At 37.4% G+C, this 22,264-nt stretch overlaps 1 protein-coding gene across 3 annotated transcripts in view; it reads right to left on the reverse strand.

Annotated features, from left to right (window-relative positions):
• Positions 1–22,264, reverse strand: part of LOC137259073 (ATP-dependent RNA helicase DDX1-like) — a 339,352-nt gene that overhangs the window by 155,603 nt on the left and 161,485 nt on the right. The gene's annotated exons all lie outside the window — the stretch shown is intronic.

Raw genomic sequence — 22,264 nt, forward strand, 5'->3', positions numbered from 1 at the left:
TCTATGCCGGCCGGCATGGTATTTCCTTCCCATTAAGCTGAAAAATTAACTTTACCTGTGGGAAGATCTCGAGAAAAATATGTGCATCGATCATGCCTTGAGCACCATTAGCTGCTCGCTGTACCACGGATACAGCATGTTCTTGGCTCTGGTGACCATCATGGCAAGCATGGTTGATTTAAAGAAACAGAAATCAAGTATGACATCAACACCATTGCATGCAATGCGGCTATCAGAGGAGGAGAATGCCATGTCATCCCCCGAAGAACAACAACAGACACCGCAGGAGGAAGAGGAACGAGTGATTGATGCTGTGACCCACAAAAAAGAATCACAAAAGCTAGGTACTTAAGCAGCAGAGGAAGAAAAATTATACAGCTCATAGTCGATGGACCCCGAATACAATAGCTGCCGCTGTGTCATGTTGTGTCGTTGCAACAACTTCTACAGATTGGAAGATGATTCTATACAAATTCACGATGACAGCAGCCCAGCTGCCACCACCGCAAGCACCTAAGAATTATCAATTAGAAGTAAACCCTCACATCATCATCTTATAAACATGTTGAAAAAAAACAAAGGAAAAATGTTTGTCAAAAATGCGTATCATGCCGCTGAGGTCAACTTGCTGTCTATAGGCTATGCACACTTGAGCAAAATGATCACCAAACAACCCAAGCTTGATTTCAACCTGCATGGGCTTGCTTATGTTCGACTTGGGATTGTGACAACCACCAAAGACATACACATCAAGGCCGTGGAGAAACTGTAGGCCACACAAGCTGAGTACACTGAAAAATGTGTTCAGGGAATCAATTTTATCAACACCTGAGTCGAAAACCATGCTGCCAAAACTTTTAAGAACATTGATGAGGACGTGGAAGAATACTTCTCAGTAAAACTGAGACATGTGCCAACAAATGCACCACCGAATACTGTGGCATGCCTATCTGAAAAGGTTTAAACTACATGAGCAAAGTGTGCAGTAAAGGTGTGAAAAGCCATTATCGCTGTTGCAAAGCCCACGAAGCGGACATGGTCTGCAGCCATCTCATCTTGACAAAAAGAGACTACCTCAATGAATGCAACCAACTCCTTAGGATCAAAATCTGACAAACAGTTTAGGAAATCATGGTTCAAAGTTTACATATCCAGCATACTGGAGGGGTTGCTAGTGCCTAAAAGCAAGACATACACCAACAATCCCAACACCATCAAAACCCCCTTGTGATTCACAACCTTTGCAGGTACGATTCCCACTTGATCATGTAGGTCATCATGGTGGTCGATGGCAAAATAACGTGCATCCCATACAACATGGAAAAATACATCTCGTTCACCTTGAATGGTCTCGAATTCATCGACAGCATTCAGTTGATGCCGTTGTCTTCTCTAGGGCCCAGTTTTTAAATTGAGCTCTTGAGAAGGACCTGGTCCTGTGCCCCTATTGTGTATACTACTACTTGTGATGTTGGGCATTTGTATATATTGTTCTCTTGTAGTTTTCTTGTGTGGGAATCATGGCTCATATTTTGTTGTTGGAGTCTGCCAGGTTTTGGGTAATATTTGGCTCAGCTTAACCCCTGGTGTCGGCTGCTTGCTTCTTCATTTGGAGTTGAACTTTGGTAATCTCAGTCTTGGCATAGCCTGTTGGGTGATTGTGTGGCTGTCCGATTTTCTTTGTGAATGTTGGTGCTCAGGCTTCCTATGCATGACACACTGCACCTCTATGTACATTTTTGCCAGATTTTTTTCTAACTATATGCATGCTTACTGTACATGTGTCCTTCAAGCACTATTTTGAAACTGGCACCCAGTAACTATCATATTGACAAAGCATAATCAATGTACCGTAATATACTATGTAATTGACTTAATTAAGAAACAGTTAAATATCATTTTGCTGGGGGGCGGGGTGCAACAATTTTGCAACCCACTGACATATATTATTGCATTGAGAGTTTTTATCCATGACTTTTTTCCTGTGACTTTCTGTCCTTTTTTTTAACCTAGACCTCAACATGTGAGCTATGGTTTATTCTGGGATGAGCTGTCAATTGGACGGTGTTAACTTGTTTTGTCTCCATCCACAGACATAAATCTCTCATAACTTGGGTAAATGTCAAGTTAGTCTTGCGAGTCACTAATCTGCCATAATGAGGTGAGGCTTGGAGCATTATTGTGTGTATTTCCAGCCTGCTGGAACAACCACCACTACTAATAGTGGCTAATCTTCAATGCCCGGGCCAAGGAGATGTTATGTACTGAATCTGTCACTTGTACAACCATCATTAAAATCTTGTGTATCATTAGTGTGACTTGTTACACTGGCAAGGTCAGACTCCATGTGGACAAGGAGATAGGGCCGTCTGCTCCATACATCACAGGCACATGGTGCATAACACAATACACATCATTATTTGTATTATAACTGAACAAGTGAAAGAGCCATTAGATATTCTACAAGCCATGAACTATTATCACAGGACTTCTTCTGCAAACATCTCTGGGAGATGGTTAATGAGAAAAGCGTGTGATTGATCAACAGTGGAACAACCATGATGAAGGACAGGATTGATTATTTTAAAGGAATTTGACAAGCTTGTTTACTCTGCTGATGACTCTCTTGTGTTATTCTGTTGTGAGTAATATTGTAGCCAAGGTGGATGTGATCTGACAGAAGAAATTGTTTCTTTGTAGTCACTGTCAGCAACATATGATAGGCAAAATGTAGTGAGCCGTCATGGTTACATCATGGTGGCAGATATTGCCAGCTATTGAAATTCCTTTCAACATTCCCTGGATGTTGACAAACATGGCAGGCTTGAGAGTTTGAGATGGCACTAGACCAAGAAGGCCATTTACGACCTGTGACTTGTCAAGTGTGCACTGGATGCTTATCAGAAAACTATTTCCTGCCAGCTGCCATCACTATTCTGGAGTCCAGAAAGGAAACAGGTCAGCTACATCTGATACATCAGTACTGCATGGTACTACAGGTCATTATAGTGCTGCATGCACTGAATAAACACTTAGTGTGGCATGCATTCTGCATCAGTTCTGTACTGATTTTCGGATTAACCTTAACACCAGTCTTGAAAAGATGATTTTGACAAATGTATTATATGTTCCTGTAAGTTCATGTTCTGCAGTTTGCTAACAGTCATGCAACTGGCATTACGACATTCACTGTACACCATGTCACAAATCAGAATCAGATAAAATCACCAGTTATGTTTCTTTGCAAAGTCAACAAACTATCAGCTCAAAGTTTGGTCACAATCAGCTTTACTCACCAGATATTTATTGTCAGCACTATCAAACATATTTCAGTCTTCACCAGTGCCACAGCTGACTCCACCACATATGCACATAACCCATATTGGGACACTCAGAAGTATACCAGCAAGCACTTAAATGGAATAATGATTAAATGTACTTGGATTATGAGATTATAGTAATTATTTTGGATTCTGTAAATTCCAATTACAATGATGAGTGAAAAACAAGGCTTGTGGTGTGTGAAGAAGGGTGGATCAAGGTTTTCGGTGTGAAGGGTGGATCAGGGTTCGTGGTGTGTGAGCAAGGGGTGGATCATGGCATGTGTGTGAAAAAGGGTGGATCAGGGTTTGTGGTGTGTGAACAGGGGGTGAATCAAGGCTTGTGTGTGAAGAATGGTGGATCAGGGCTTCTGATGTGTTAAGAAAGGTGTATCAGGGCTTGTGATATGTGAAGAAGGATGGATCAGGGTTTGTGGTGTGTAAACAAGGGGTGGATCAAGGCATGTGTGTGAAGCAAGGTGGATCAGGGCTTGTGATGTGTGAAAAACAGTGGATCATGGCTTGTGAGCAAAGAAGATGGTTCAAAGCTTGTGCGAGAAAAAGATGGATCATCCAGGTTTGTGGTGTGAGGAAAAGGGTGGATCATGGCTTGTGGTATGAGAAGGGGTGGATCATGGCTTATGATGTGAGTAGAAGGGTAGACAATGGCTTATGATGTGAGAAAAACACAATGTGAGAGTTGATGAAGGCTTTTGGTGTGTGTGGATCAAGGCTTATATGATATAAAGTGGATCAAGGCTTGTGTTATAAAGGGTGGATCATGGCTTGTCGTGTGTTGAAAAGGCTGGATCAAGGATTGTAATTTGTAAGAGGGGTGCTGTCTCATGAGTGTTAGAGTGATGGTGAGAGTTATGGTTGTGTGTGATGGGCACGGCTTCAACATCTGAGATCATCACAGATCTCAACTTATGACTACATATCATACAGATATCAACATCCGACTGCATGTCATCACAGATCACAACATTTGACTTCACATCCTCACATATCACATTTGACTTAACATCCTCACAGATCACAACATTTGACTTCACATCCTCACAGATCACATCTGACTGCAATTCATCACAGATCACAACATTTAACTTCACATCCTCACAGATCACAACATTTGACCTCACATCCTCACAGATCACAACATTTGACTTCACATCCTCACAGATCTTAAAATCTGAATATAGTGGGCTCTATTATCGCATCAAGTGAAAAACATCAGAAAACAGAAACACAACGCCCTCCTACATTGTATACACATGCAAATTACGCAAAAAATTCATCGCTGTTGAAGAAGTCATTTATTTCATTGGAATTTCATGTCTTAACATAGAAATATTGAAGTATTCATCATTTCAGTAACGTCTGGAATATTTTGAAACTAGCATCACCTCTACTGCGATAATATCCAGCATGAATCAAAACATACTTCATCAAGAGTAATCCTGTGACAACAACACGGTCATTTGCATATTTTCAATCTTCAAAATACAACAGGATAACGTATTATGCAAATTCACCCTGCACATGGCAACAAAGTGTATGGTACATTATAAGGTGGCAAAACAATATTTTGTAACGTTGTAGTTAGCTTGTATCCAAATGAATAGAAGTTTCAGATGTTTTAGTTGAAAACAGGATGATATTACTAATTGAAATGAATTTTCTAAATATTTTTACCACTACAACTATTCAGATTCGTTACTTGTCTTACTAAATGTTTCACAGTGTCATTTGCTTGTACTGCATGCAATGGTAAGAAAATAGTAATGCAGTGATAATAGAGAGTTGCTTTAATTTTCATGTGAAACGAGAGAATTGGGATTGCTATGACGATATTTATAATTTGCGACTGTGTCTCATTGTGACAAAAATGAAGATAAAACATCAGTCAGCTGAAAATATATATAAAATGGCAAATGTCAGTATCCGTTGATAATCCCGATGGCGGCAACATCAACTACTGCAATAACAGAGGGTCCCGTGATACGTGTCATCACAAGCTTGAACATCTGACTGTATGTATACCTCAGGCTTAAAAATATACAAATAGAAAATTTCACACTTTTGTCCTTTGCTGAAACATTCAAGCATGAGCACTACATCATGAAGGTAAACCTGGGGCTGCAGCTTACCAATCCTGTAGCATCAAGTCATTTCCAGTCTACTTCATGGGGAGATTCAACATTTGTTCCCACCAATAGCTTCATCAGGAAGTCAAACAACAGAAGGCAGTACAACAAAATTCTCAATGCTTCACATTTGCATTTCTGTCCAACTGCAGTACATAATAGTTGTGGGCAATAATACCAGAAAACCAGCATACTGCAATTCAAATTTCACAATTCTGGGCATTGCAGTACATTTTTAACACCCCAATTTAGCAATATGATCTGTAACTTCCGTGACCATGATCGGTCATTCTTCTGATGTTGTCAAAACTTCTAATAACATTTGTATAGCCTTTATATTATTATACATTTATAGATCTGAGAATGTTTAATGGTCATGTAATTGCATTTGCGTGACTTCTAAACGATATAAATAAAGCAAAATAGAATTCGTACCAGCACTCGCTGTAGGTTAAACAAACCAAAATTGATGACTCCTCTGTATACACTTTTTCTTGAGTTGATTCCTCAATATGGAAACAATTTATCTCTTGTAACATCACATCTGAGTTCTGACAGTTGCCAATAACATTGTTTAAAAAGAAAGGAAACAGTAATTTCATTGCCTTAAACCATAGGTTACACTTTTACACTACACTGCAATACATCTTGCAATATGCTAACACATATCACAATACGTCACAATATGAAAAATTTGGCTATATCCAACCCTAGTAAATAATGTCTCAGTCTACAAAGAAAAATATTACAAAAGGACTTGAGACACCAACAAAGTGCTACATGAGACCCAAGACAAAGCACATGAGAGACTGTGATAGAGCATCGTGAAATGTTATTATGGAGAGTGATGGTTGTGTTGGTAAGTGAGACAGCTGAAGTCATATTCGTGACAACCCATGCAACCACCAAGTTATCAGCAGAACTGTTCAAACAAGGCATTTATCATTTAGGTAGAAGTAGCATCAGTCAGTCATGAACAGTTATATCAACCATGTGAAAGACATGGGCTGAAAATAACTGGAATTTTATGTTTTGTTCAAGAACTTCACCAAGACAGCCCTAACTAAGAAGTGTCTTGATGAAGAAACAAATAGACACCATGCTGTAAGATGTGACGTCCATGTCCACAGAGTGTAATCACAGACCCACCTAAATGACCTACCAACCTAACCCAACAGTGAATTCTGACATATTTTTGGGGTATAGGCAGCATTCTTCTGCCTTATCACCACTTTAACATTAAATTACATCTGCATATTTAAACACTATTTACCTCTTAATTACACCCTGCCTTATGCATAAGGTAGAAGTTCTCAACTGGCATCTAATAACCACTGATTTGGTTCTATGGAATATTTTGGTTTATTAACTTGAGTTGTATCTGAAATCCTTGTTCAAACTATACATTTTCTGCCAATAGAGCTTAAATGAGCCTGGCCTCAACCATGACCGATCAGCCAGCTGCATTTATGGTACTAGTGAAAAGCCCTTCAGGACAAAAGCCCCTCACTAACTTCAGCACCACTGTCAAAAGCCATTTGGTTCACGCATAAAGAATGAATATTTCTCATGGATCGTGCATATTTTACACAGCATTTACAAAGCATGAAGTATTTTATATTTTAGAAAGCTAAGTGAACTTTTCCCAATGCTCTTATACATTTTATAAAGTATTTTAAATCATTCTTTTTTAACATCGTTCATCAATGGCGATGGAATTCTTTGCTTTTTCATGCAGTCAAGAGTTCATGATTCCTGTCTAAGTGTTTCATTATATACCTGAGGACTTCCTTACAACATTATGTAGTAAAAAGCAGCACTACCACCAAATTGAATAGAACTCAAACTTGTTGCTATGGATAAGAAAATAATTTATTCATTATTCCAAAACTACCTAGAGGCACCAATACACCAACATGAGAGTGCTATATGATACTCCTTAATATACCTATCATAACCTCAAGGCCTGTCAGTTTCATCTCTCTAACAACATTGTAGCCAAAATAGTGTAAATCATTTCAACTTTGTTTTTTCTTTAATGAGTGCAAAATGACTTCTTTGAGTGGTATTGTGTAGAACTTGGGGTGTGAAATAAGGACAAGCTTTATGGATTAACAACTTCAGATAATGCAAAATTTCAATACAGATTCTTGCTTTGTTGTCAAGCTGGTAGTTTATGATGTGGATTGCCATGTCTCCATGTAGACATGAGTGGTATTGTGTAGAACTTGGGGAGTGATACAAGCTTGACAAGGTTACAAGAATCTTTATCAAAATGTTGCATCATCTCAATAAAGAAGTTGTTAATCCATAAAGCTTGTCCTCATAAGTGCAAAATGACTTGTTTATGGTAACTGAACCAGATATACAAGAAGATAAATACCAAAACTGGTGATATGATGCAATGGACTGTACCTCCCTAGAAAAACAATTATCCTTCATAAGTAGCACAACTGTAACAATATTGCACTTTCATATTGTAAGTATCATAGATTTTTAAATATGGTGAGCATCCTAGCATGGTGAGTACACTTCAGTATTTGGGAGCAAAGAAGGAGTGATCAAATAACTGTACAATAAACAAATAAACTGCATTGTTTCAAAAATATGAACCAATGAAAACAATAATATAAATATTTTTCAATAAAAATCTCTATAATTTGATGATTTCTCATTTCAATTGTATTTGCTGTTCTGTAAGGTATTGTTACCAACATAGATTAGGATTTTGTAATGAACTAAGTCCAAAATAGCAACCTGCTACTGACACATTTTCTCATGGACCTTGTGACCCTTGACTTTAAGAAAAAACATCTATAATATAACTTTGACAGTAAGATTACAATAAACTTTGATCAAAACCATTACTTTTTCCTAAAGGAATAATATATTCCAACAGTCCAAACACACACTAATCACACAGTAGTAAATCTGGTACATGTGATAGCTCTTGCAAGATATTTTCTTCAGATGGCATAGTTGAGGCTTCCTGACATCATGATCGTGACTAAACTATGCTGACATACACTTGTCCAACTGCAACAAGTAGTTCAGATGTCATAGCTTTGCCATTTACCATTTAAACATTCATTTTCCATCAGTAAAGTTCACAGTGTCAGAAGTGTTTATCTGATTACATTTGCTGTAAATATTGGGGAACTGGTGCTGTCTGAAGATAGTTCCCTCACAAATTTCACAAAATTAATCAACTGAACCAAACTATAAACAGAAAACAAACAAGAGTCAGATGATGAACATTTTGAACCACAGCTGATCAGAAGGAGTAATGACACAACATGCTTCAAATAGTCATGATACACCATGGTACTCCAGGCAGTACTTCTGGTGGTACTTGCTCCCACTAATAACCAATCTCATTTCACATGTGTATCATGTACTGCCCTCGGTACAGGTGTAAGTGTGCACTGTAGTAAAACACTGGAAGTACAATTACAGGAGTTGTAACATACAACTCTCTAAATAAATGAGATTGAAAGACAGAGTACGAAGACTATTGCCAATATTGCCACCGTACACTCCCTCTGTTTCATCTCCTGATCCTGACACTGGATGTGTCTTGAAGGCATCATCTTCAGTACCACTATAACAAAGTCTTACAACAGTGCTAGCCACAACACCTTGGGTGTAGTGAATGCAGGGCCAGATTACTGTGTGGATTATTGTTCTGGTACAATGGACAGAAAGAAACCCTACTTGTATTGTGACATTGAAGACAACCCCATCAAAATTCTGCCTTGATTAACTTCCTGCTCTAAAATGCATATGCCCCAGACAAAGTGTGCCTAAATGTTGTTATTTCTCCAGCAAGAGCAAGGGATATGCCAATATTCAGGTACAAGTGTCTTAAACATAGTATGATATGGGCACAAATATAATATTCTGTGTATTACTGAAGTCGTCAAATGGGGAAAAATTAACCAAAATCTACAAACACCCACACATAACTTCATAGTATTGTTCATGACGTCACATCACCAAGACAAAATGATATTTTGCCCTCGGACATCATATAAAAAATATGAACCCCAATAAGTTCGTCTTCGTAGGTAATAAAGTAAGTAGAGTAGAATTTGTAGGTCAACAGTGTTACTGATGTCCTACATTCATGTACCATTCCTACATGTACCACTGCTCACACACACAGGTAACTAGTCAAAGTCAAAGGGTATTTTCACAACTACAGTTGGGTCTGATTAGTCATCTACCTAGATTACACTATAAAATGGATTTATGAAATCAAACAGACGAATGAATATTGATTTATAAGGTTTACCTTTTGTTAAAAAGTATACATCATACCATACTCTAATCTAATCATTATAATATCCAGGACTGAATTTGTGTGCTGGCGATTATGTGCCTGACTCTGAGGGTGCAGATTCGAATCCCCGATGGGACTCAACCAAAACAGTACTAGAATGTGTACTTCACTAAGAAAGTGAAATCCCAAATATGACATATGTTGCATGTAACATCGACTGAAACAAACAAGTTTCCATGAGGTTACTATCTTCTGTGACTGACAAAGTATCTAGCCTCATACATATGAACAGTTTGTATTCATTACCCTGAACAGTGTTTAGGTTGTTGCATTGTTTGTACAGCCTGTAGTCGACACATCATGCCTTTGGCACTTTGTGTTATTTACACACAGGTAACACACAGTGAACAGCTTGAGGGGAAGTGTTTGCCAGTAATCTAACTGAAAGAATGCCTGAGGTGTTACTGTATCACTGCAGAGGTGCCTTGTTGTATCTAGGCCTTGTTGTCTTCTCTCACACACTCTTCATGATTCGCAACTGTGTGGGCAACCGTTACATAGACATTATTTTGAAACAACACATGTGTTCATTAAAACTGTTGCTGATAACTGGCTGTAAGGTCAAAGTTTCCACAACAACTGAACTGCTGGGATCATTGCTTGGAATGATGCCGAAGTGGGACCACTTAGATCACCTAAGGAGTAGGATACCATTTATTTTATTTGTTCTTGATGTAACACTTTCTGTGTAGATCATTTAAACAAGCTTCCTGTAATGTTAAGCACAGGTCCTGTTAAGCAGAGGTCACACAATAGCCCAAGGTGCTGTCAAGGATCTCAGTTAGCTCCTTCAGTTGTTCCCAAATTGCCAGATCATGTATGTGAATCCCTGCCTTATCCAGTGAGAGTTCTCTGCTTCAAGGTACTAATCCACAACCAGCATCAATATGGTGTGTAATTCCTCCCCTTTCGTTTGACCTACAAGTACTGGATGATTCATTTATTTCTCTATTATTATAGTATGGGTGCGTGGGCAAATTTATGTATAAATAAACATAAAACTCTGATGTGTCCAGTCATTATACGTCTTAAATTACATTGTACATGCCGTCTATTCTGAGAACAAAACAGAAAACAATAACACCTACAAATGCCAGCGGCTCACATTAGACTTTTTCATCTATCTGCACAGAAATATTGTTCTTGGTTTTTGAGACAGATGTGGATTCAGGCAATACCTTACTTTGTTAAACACAAGCAGTGTGTTTCCAACAGTTGGTTCACAAGAAAGATACCACTCTCTTTCAGTAATTCTTTGCTTCACTTGTGAAACTTGATTCCAATATAGCTGTTCTGACATTTTTTGTTTACATGTAACTTTGCTAAATTAACCTAATCAACTAAATGTGGTAACACTTATTGTATACAATGTAAAACTGAGTAACTAAATATGATAACTATTATTTTTAAGGAGGACCTGAATAACTAAATATGATAACACTTGTGGGTAAAACGAATGTATGAAGAACTAACTAAATATGTAAACTTTTGCCTTGAATTTTTAGTAATTTTACCATATCCAAGTATTGAAATTCTGACTCAGTTAATGTTCAAAACATGGCTAATACTAAACTAATCCATTGGCCTCTAACTTTCTTTATTAACTAAACTCTACTGACTGTCTAGGGTAATGCAACCTAACCCTAAATTTAACATCTGGTCAAAGTGAATGTTAAAAACCCACCCCAAATTCTTAAATATGAAATCTGTTCAGTAGTCAATTCACAGGCAAATCTTATGCAGTCTGTGTCTATGGAAATTTAAATCTGCGAAGTGGATGAATTTCCACAAATTTTTATAAATTTCATAAACACTAACTGAACTAGATGCGTTTGAATGAACTCGAACCAACACAGTTGCAATCTTCACAAAACTGACATTGATTGACTGAAATAAGCTGTATGGTAGCACGTTTGGATGACTTGCAGTTCGACATATACGCAAACAGATACACTCATGGTAAGATGTGTTTTGAGATATTAGCTGAACAACATGGGTGTCAATTGTTCAGCTTGAAATCCCTCAATCCACATGACAAGAATAGCAAGGTGTGGCATTACAGCTGCCACGTATTTGGCACATGAACTCATGAAAAAAGCATGCTAATTAATTTCAAAAGTGGTTATTAGTTCTCATTCTCTCTGAGTTTATCAATGTTCCACCTATCTGATGATGTACCAAGTATGAACATGACGACCATGTATAGACCATGATGAACATCCTGCAGCTAAAAGCAATGAAACATCATCTATAATCTGACCTCACAAATAGATGTCATTTTCTGACTGGTTAAGCACTCTTCCATTATTTCTACTGTACCCTACTTACAAGCAATGTATGCAATGGCAACTCATTCAGTACTTTATTGTAGTACTTCTTTGTCTCCAATAACATTGAATCACGCATGATACACAGAAATTAACATTGTTTTGCGAAAGCAAATGGATGGAAGGGAGATAACTTTAAATTATTTTTTCTTGTGTCACATGCAAAATCTAGATATGGCCATGAAAAACTTTGCCTTGCATTCCAATAAATATATATTGGCAAAACGTTCAAATGTAGTCCCTGTAAATATTAAGAAGAGGAATTTCACAATGAAAATTTTATTGACACAATTCCTGTGGGAAAAACAGCAAGAGGCAAGATTCAAATTGTTTGATTCACACTAGTTAGCTAAAATTTGTGTACGATCCAATACCCATAATTCAAAAGGTTCAAAATTAACATTGAGGTGTTCAGTGAGACAAATACATTATTCACATGTCCCTCAGGGCCCTTGGGTTGATGTACCCTTGATGTTTATGATCTCCTCCCCCTACTGTGTCAGGGAACAAACAAGCAAACATGGAGGGTACATCAACCTATAACAGACAGACAGACACAGACTGACACGCACGCATGCACACCTCTCTTCTACCTCAACAAAACTGGTTCCATTACAAGCCAGTCCTTTGTGAAGATTGTGTTGACACTGACTGACCATACTGTAATACTGACAAGCTGTTTCTGAGTTACACAGAATAAGACTGCTGGTGTACTTATCCGCAGACATGGTCCATGCAGCTGACTGAAGTTAATGCTAAACATTTACCACTTGGGAATTCATTGCATTATAGCTGATATCTTGATACTTCCAATGGGTGATATCCACATACTGATCTCCAGTGATGTCTGCAGAACAACCAATCACTGTCTTGAATATTATTTGGTGTGGATGTATTTTCAAGACAGCCACTCAGATTCCGTGAATCAGGGGTGATGGCAGGGTTGGAGGGTTAGTGGTCGAAAGGTCAGAGGATTGGGGTTTGGTGATTGGGATTGGTGCTTGGGGGTTTGGGGTTTGGGGTTTGGGGATATATCATGATCTGTTTGATTGGCATTTTAGAAGCTGGTTAATAATAAGAAAGGTATATAAGGTATAATTCATTTACTTGCCAATCAAAAAGTATCAAACCTTTTTCATATATACATGAGTACAACAGATACCATTCAGTCACCAGTTGAATGCTTTATAATACTGTATAATACTGCCCATACTGTATAAGAAAAGCCAATTGATTAAGACTGCCATCTTCATAGTTGGGTCCAAGGGAACTGAAGCTTTCAGAAAGCACTTGACCAGTCTGTGCCACTAAAGTGTTACTCTATTTACTTGTCTTGGCTGTAAGTAACACAGTCTGCAGAGTTTGATGTTACTACACTGAGCTAATGCCTAACATTAGGCTTAGTCTTTGAACTATCCTTGATGGCCCTAAGTAAGTTCCCAAATTAGTCAACTTCATCAATGTCAATCACATCTTACAATTGTTGTCTCTTGTGGTTCACTGCAGTTCATGATGTCTGTATCTCCCAGGAACCATATTACATGGTACAGGTTATGCCTCTGCACACTTTTTACTGATCCCCCGCCCCTGGTTAAAATTTTGACTTCTGCACCTTGCAACAGGGAAATCACAACTTACCAAAAGAAAATACTTATTACTCTGTCAAATGATGGCTACACTGGACCAAATATTGAAGAAATGACAGTTGTTATCAGAACAATTACAAACCTTGTTCAAGGACCGTGATTCATGAGAAACTATGATATGAAGCAGATCAGGAACTTTTTGCTTTCTAAAATTAACCAGAGTATAGACACAGGAAGACCTGACAACAAAATTTATCAACATACATTAAGTGGGTCATCTTCAATAGTTAGAAGATGTAAGTAAAAGGAATCAATTTCCATGTTGTGTCTACAAAACTAGCCTTATTGGGGCAGTTCACAATAATTGTTCAAACATAGTGTTATGTTATAAGACTCAAATGGCAAACAACACAAAGTCTATGTTTGGAGAATATCTGATGGGTGATTGAGGCCCCATTCCACAGGTGTGCGTTCTCACCATGAAAAAGTTTGCTGTGTTTTGTGTCACCTATTATGGCGCTGTCGATGTCTGCTTAAGACCAGACACTCTCATAATGATGATGACCCAAGGAGGTAATGTCTCCTGCCATCTCCTGCTAACCAGTGGAAATGTGACATTGGTATGAGAACTCCATAGCAGCAACCAGAGACTCCAAATATTAATATTATATAGCATGTTTGGAGAGTACTGTTTAACATATGTGGCAAAACATTTACAGTTGGACAGAGACCAGGTTTAACTGATAACGCAAGTGAAGAGGGGACCCACTTGGCCAATATTACATTACAGAGCCTCTTCCAGAGTATTAGGTTATGTATCCAATGTGTTGACAGTAACATTGTTACTAAATACTGAAAATTTCAGTTATTTCCATCAAATATGTATTGCTTGTTAAAAGTCCATCCCGTGTTTTGACCCTCAACTGACTGTAGGAACTACCATAGACTTCTGGGTTAAGATCCAAAATCATTTTCTGTTCTGTTCAAGACATGGCAACAACTAAACCGTAACTATGAACATAGCTTCCAGTGTCTCCTATTTACTGATAAGAACATAACATGGGCGTTACTATAAACATGGCTTCCAATGTCTCCCATACACCAACATGTACATGGGTGTTACTGTAAACATGGCTTCTAATGCCTCCTATTTATTGAGATGAACATGGCTTCAAGTGTCTCCTATTTACTGATAAGAACATAGCTTCCAATGTTTCCTATTTACTGATATGAACATGGCTTCCAATGTCTCCTATTTACTGATATGAACATGGGTATTACTATAAACATGGCTTCCAGTGTCTCCTATTTACTGATATGAACATGACTTCCAGTGTCTCCTATTTACTGATATGAACATGGCTTCCAGTGTCTCCTATTTACTGATATGAACATGGCTTCCAGTGTCTCCTATTTACTGATATGAACATGGCTTCCAATGTTTCCTATTTACTGATGTGAAATGGCTTCCAATGTCTCCTATTTACTGATATGAACATGGCTTCCAGTATCTCCTATTTACTGATGTGAACATGGCTTCCAGTGTCTCATATTTACTGATATGAACATGGCTTCCAGTGTCTCCTATTTACTGATATGAACATGGCTTCCAGTGTCTCCTATTTACTGATATGAACATGGCTTCCAGTGTCTCCTATTTACTGATATGAACATGGCTTCCAGTGTCTCCTATTTACTGATATGAACATGGCTTCCAGTGTCTCCTATTTACTGATATGAACATGGCTTCCAGTGTCTCCTATTTACTGATATGAACATGGCTTCCAATGTCTCCTATTTACTGATGTGAAATGGCTTCCAATGTCTCCTATTTACTGATATGAACATGGCTTCCAATGTCTCCTATTTACTGATGTGAACATGGGTTCCACTTTGAGGATCAGCAAACATATGAATTCTGCATCATTCCTTTGTTGACAGGGAAATATAGTTTATACTAACTTGACACAATTTCCAAGTATTTTTTTTTAAATTGTGTGAGGTTAATGATCATTTAAAAGACATAAAATGCTATTACATACAATGTTTTCAATAGAATTCAAAAGAAAATTCTGGAGTCAAATAAATTTTCAACAAGCTTGATGTCATAGGTTCTGGCCGCCTTGTGAAACATCCACTTTGAATCTGCTGACACTACTGCCTTAAAACATGACACAAGTGTGCAAACATGGTTTTAGCCCTAGTTTACTTTTTTTCATATTTTAGCAATTCCATAGATGTGAAATTTAGCCACTTGGAAAAACAAATGTTTGTTTTTTTAGTGTACAATAAGGCACAAGAATATGATAAATCCTCACTGGTTGAATTTGGATGAGAGTTACAATTGATTACATGATGCAACTGCTATATACAAACATCATATACATGTGATTGAAGCATATCCAATATGCACAAAACGCAATACACAACCATCCAATATGACCTCTCTAGCATACAAATTACACAGCAGTATTTCTGCAAACACACCAGAGCCACGAATCTGTCATTGATCTGTATTGGCTGTATTCAGTTGAGAGGGTTCATGAATAGATTAGCACTGACTCAATTTCTCACAAAGATTCCATTTACGTTGAAAATCCTCTAAAAACAGTGACTGTTGGGCACCTTGTGCAACTAACTGGCATCCTGCTTTTTCAACAAAGACTTGAAACAGGAAATTGAAAACGTTTCCTTATAATCTTAGTGTTATATTTGTCATGTTACCTTTTTCACATTTTGAATATACTAGCACAACTATATTTTGCACAATATTTGGAATATCCCAAACAGTTTCAAGGATGACATTTGGTTTTTAACTCACAAAATACAGTGGACTGTAACACTGATTCATATTATTTGTAGGCTTCATTTATGTCCATAGGATTTCACTGAATCAACAGAAATGTTCATCTGAACATCCATCATACCACTGTGCTGTTCTTTGTCATTATCACTGTATTGTCTGTCATTTGGTGACTGAATGACCCAGTACACACAGTCTATCGATCAAGGCACTGCAACTTAAATCAAAACCAACAAAACTCTCTTTAGATCCAGTAGAAATCCCTGCTAAAATCAGAGATGATTGTACCATTTCAACAAGAGCACATGTTTCTGAAACACTATCAAAATAGAGTATGACAGCAAAATATAGTTTAGTTTTTAGCAATTTTCCAGCAATATCACAGGGGGCAGGGAGGTCACCAGAAATGGGATACACACACACCTTGTACCCATGATGGATAATTAACAAAGGTCTTTGATGTGACAGGCCTACACTTTAACCACTAGGCTACCCCTCTGCCCCATCAAACAGAGACAACCTCAAGTTAAAGGGGCACTGATGCGGAGCGATTAATTTTTCTTGCCAATTGTCTAATTACAAAACCAAGCTGCAAGTTGGTCATCGCCTGCTCCCTCGACCATGACAGACTCAGGGACTGGACTACTGTCCACTGTGGCAGAATTTCTTCACCCTAAACAGTGAGAAGGATGCAAACCCATCACATGCTGTTATTTGAAAATATTCCAGATATTCCTGGTTTGATTGTACTGAAGTATCTCAGCAGTGTATTTTTTCCTAATGACTGGATGGTAGAGTGACCAATCCAATTTGATCCTATTTGTCATTGAATCATTACCTCGATATTTAACCATAACATGTAAACATATGATGTCTACAGGCATATAAACATGCCTTTTGTTTCATATAAGTCTGACAGATTGCAAAGCTTCTTATTTAGATAGTATTGAGGGTTGGCACATCTTTCATAGCAAAGATGATATGTGATTTTGGGTAGCTGCGCTCCTGGTCTATTATCTATGTTGATAAAAACACAGTATATTTATTTGAATCCATAAACTAATATCAGCGACTTTCTTATATAACAACAAAGTTTCGTTGGTATCCTCAAAACAGTTTCTGCCCATAAGCGTTTCCAGGCTGCATGCAATACAGCAATAAGTTCTACCTTGCTGTAACCTGTGTTTGGTGATATAAACCTACACATGTCATTTGCTGTCAATGTCTTGATGGTCCGTTAATGAATTTATAACAGGGATAATCAGTGGTAACACCAATCAGATTACTCGACAAAGGTTCCCATTTGGCATTTCTCCTGTCTGGAGTAAATACTCAACATTATGAATCAAGGTCTGATGTGGAAAATGAACTACATGTTGTGTAATATGTGTATGTATGTGATGCAAGAGGGTTTATCAACAGAGTTACAAAAACAAACATTGATCAAAGGATTAACAGGTAACACACTGATTGATTAATTACTTTTATCTTCCACAGCGGATGTGTCAAAAGGCAGTGTTTATGTGTGTAGATTTATTAATCTACACAGATTACACCTTGTCATGAAGTGCAAGTGTAAAAACAACATCCTTCCTTCAAAGAATTAACTGCCAACACGCTGATTGATCGATTGCTCATTATTGGCTAACTAAATTACTGAGAATGGTGGACATCACACAGTTAGTTGCCAGGTGTGCTATCTTGGGTGACCAATGAGACTATACACCAATGTGAAATACCTGACATGATGTATCACTTTTTCACATATCAGACTGTTAAAAGACACGTGACATAGAGCAGGATTATTTCCCAGCTGCAGATGAAAGACATATTATTCTTCTATGTGGATACTGGTGGATACATTCCTGAACAAGGTAACAGCCTGACATTGTTGCTATAGCTTTAGTTCGTTTTAAATTCAGTATTTGCATTTAGTTATAATTTATTTGTTGCAGTATTCATCAGAATCTGTGTTACTGACAACATACACTAGGTTGCGCATAGGGCATGTGTGAAATATGATTCACCCTGACAATCTATACAATGTTTAGATATTACAGTCATATCATAAATTCACTATAAGTATAAGCAGACAATGTGTTTTTTGTTAACTTTCAATTTGTATACAAGTACGATAATAATCTAATTAGCGTTATAAGTCCTAACAGTTTTTTTACCACTGGCAGATGATTAAATTTCAAAGTGTTTCATATGTTTCCATAATAATGAAGTAAAGATTACTTCCTCTTTGTTGATCGATCTATGCTTGAACTATCAATTGCACATACAGGTGATGCAGCAGTGGTCACGAACCAGTCATGAATTCGTGTACTTATGGGACAAAAAAAATAGCAAAAGGAGCAACTAGTCCATGGAAATTGCTCTGCACTAGTGCACCTTTAAGGGCGAATGTTTCCTGTCCAATTGGTGGCACTAATCATAAATCAATGCAAAGACTTGCTATGTGATAGCCTTTGAAAATACACATGTAACAAGTCAAAGACAACTACATAATACTCAACTTGTCACTAATGCTGCATCTGTTCTGAAAGTGGTCTTTACATGACCACCAGAAAACATTTGGAAAATTTACAAAAGCCTTGAATTTTGCAAAACATTACGTAAAAGTTTTATAGATGTAAAGTATATCTCATACAAGAAGTAAGCCAAGAATATGAAGTGCCACTTTCAGATATGTATATTGTAGGCCAGGGAATATGGCATCTTCAGGATGCTATGTTTGTAGGAACATAGTTCACATAAGACACAGACAACTGTCCAGTGGTATATTTTCAAACCTGAACATGATCAAATGTGTGGCTTATAGAATGCAGTCTGTACATAGTTTTGAGTCAGAGAGACATGCATTTTTCATATAAAAAAGTTATGAATGACAACAGCTGTTTATTTTAATGTTTAACTGAAACTGAATGGACTACTTCAGCAAATGTAATCAGATTCACACAATATTAGAAGAAATTCTAGAACAGAACAGAACAAAATAGAATACAATGCCTTTACAGGAATTTGTGTTTCATCAGAGATGCTGACACACCAGAGAGATACAATTTACACATAAAATATTTACATCATTCTTAATCATATAAATATCTTCACATTAGTTTAAAAGAGATGAGGTTGTTCTCCGAGCATAAGTTGTAAGTTGGGCCAGATATAATATTGACAGCTTGATTCAGGATTTGCTGCTTGTAAATTGATGATAAACATTGCGAAAAAGTCGTCTTCTTCACTCTCACCCACCAACGAAACCAAAGACAGGTAACATGACTCTGTCACCAGAGCACTGCAGAGAACCACAGCAATGTCATGTGAGGTACGATTTTACGATTTTCAGTTAGTTGTATATAAAATATGTAACAAGCTCCTTAGTTTGCTGATTTCTCGATGTCAACAAAGACATGCCGAATCGTTAGGTTGCCATCAAATGCTCCCACGTGTCGTGTGATAGTGTCACCATGCACAGATTTCCCTGGCAACCCTCAGTTCATGCTAAATCTACATATACATATGTTGTTTGTGAGTGCAAAGCGAGCATTGTGGAAGCCTGTTATACTGAATTGGATGGTTGGGCAGCTACCTCGCTTCTAAGATAGAAGATGGCATTTAGGTTTGTTTTCATCAAGTTAAAAAAATCAAAACTGCTTCCTATAGTTGCAGGAAATGATAACCAAAAGGATTTTGCTTGACACACATGTAACATTATAATTTTTTTCTCTGAAGCAATGGAGGTTGTGGTCGAAGTGACAATAATATCTAAGTAACATATGTCATAATTGGGATATTGTAAGTAGTATTAAATCGACACCCACCTCGCTTCCAAGAGTGAAATTGTTATGTTATAAGCAATGTATTACAAAATCTTATTGACTAACAATCAAATGCATATTTAACTACCAGTAGAAAGTAGTTTAGATTTTATAACTTGGTGAAAGCAATCCTACATAGCATTTATTCTCAGACTGGTGCTGCCACTTTCTAAATTGTGGTGCCACAGTCTAAATTCAGTTTAAGAATCAATTAGATTATGGTTTGTTTTCATATTTTCATAAAATATCAGCACTACCTCCTACTTGTAGTTAAATATGTTCTTGAATCATGACCAAAAAGATTTTGCATGACATCGCTTGTAACAGATATATGACAATTATGAGAGCAAGCCATTCAAAGCATGGGACAGAATTAATGGCATCAGATTGTGAAAAAACCAATGCTTTAATTTTTTTCAACTGCAGGTTTACACAAATCTGTAAACATTATAATCTACACCCGCAAATGTACCTGAATCCTACAGCAACCCACCTGGGTATACCTCATATTACATCATGGAGGCATTCCCCTCCGATTGCTTGCAATTTTGTTTGTGTGAGAGAATTGTGCACTGTTATCATAAAAGGTTGACTTAAGGTAATTAAATGTCGAAATGTGTAGTTTTAATGATGGGGTTTCATTTATGACGATGTGAATAAATGATTTATGTATTTGCAACCCCTAGGGTATATGTGATCTGTAAGTACTGAATGAATTGATTCATTTGGCACGAAATCATCTCAACAGCACGGGTTTTTTTTCCTTTTTTCAAGCTGTCTGGAACATCTAATATGAACAGCAAAAGTTGAACTAAATGGATCAAAGTGACTCTGAGAGAGTGGAAGCATCTGTTATCTTTAACCAACCCACACACTCATGTGGATATCAGTAGGACATCAAACAGGTTAGTGTGTAAGTGAAGATAAGGTCATTTATATCACCAGTCCTATAAAGTATGTTTGGCAGTTTCATCCAGTTATACAGTTGACTTGGGTTGGAAAATTATGGAAGTCATCAATAAGTGTCCTTTTTCACAGCATTCAAACGTTGTAACATCTCATTACAAGGCAAGCCTGACATGACAAAAGGAAACTAGCACAATAATTCTATAAGCAGATTGAAAAATACTTCACATGACACACACTACTAGTAAGCTGAATTACTGAATACTCAGTTTTCCAAGAAAAAAAAATCGTTATTTGTATTACCATTAGTTGGTACATGAGAATGTAGTGAATGCTTGACATTAAACCTGCGGCAAGTCAAATCTCCTAAAGAGATGGATGATGAGGAGGACAGCACCCACTAGCAGCATTTGAGTGGCATGCTGGCATTACCTTCTGGCACCATAGACATCTGGAATATTTGCAAATTAATGATGCTTTCATCTATACTGTCACAAATGTCAACTGAATGGTGTCAAGTGTGTCGAAAATAATGCCCAAATGGAGTTACACATCTATATATTCAATACATTTCCACAAACAAGATATCTTTCCCATCATGTATATCATCATACAGTGCGTATAACAATCAGTTATGCTACAAGTTAAAGCCTATATTTCCAGGCACTAGCTAGTAGGCCTTTCATAAGGAAATATGTTGATCAAGCCTTTTCTTTGTTGCTTCTTACTATTTGACAGCAGTGAGTGAGTGAGTGAGTGAGTGAGTGAGTGAGTGAGTGAGTGAGTGAGTTGCTAAGTGAATGAGTCAATTTATTTTCATACTGCCACATGTAAAATCCTACCAACTACATGCAGAGCTCAAGTTAGGGAAATAAAACTGTCAGTATAGTTCTAACCCACCTCCCCAGCATTTTGTTTTCCAGCAGAATATTAACACGCAATGTGGTATATATATGTGGTTGCACATTTCAGTTTCAGACTGCTCCAGTGCAAGTTCTAAATGCCT

This window comes from Haliotis asinina, chromosome 12 (genome assembly GCF_037392515.1).
Source record: "Haliotis asinina isolate JCU_RB_2024 chromosome 12, JCU_Hal_asi_v2, whole genome shotgun sequence".
NCBI lineage: Eukaryota > Metazoa > Mollusca > Gastropoda > Lepetellida > Haliotidae > Haliotis > Haliotis asinina.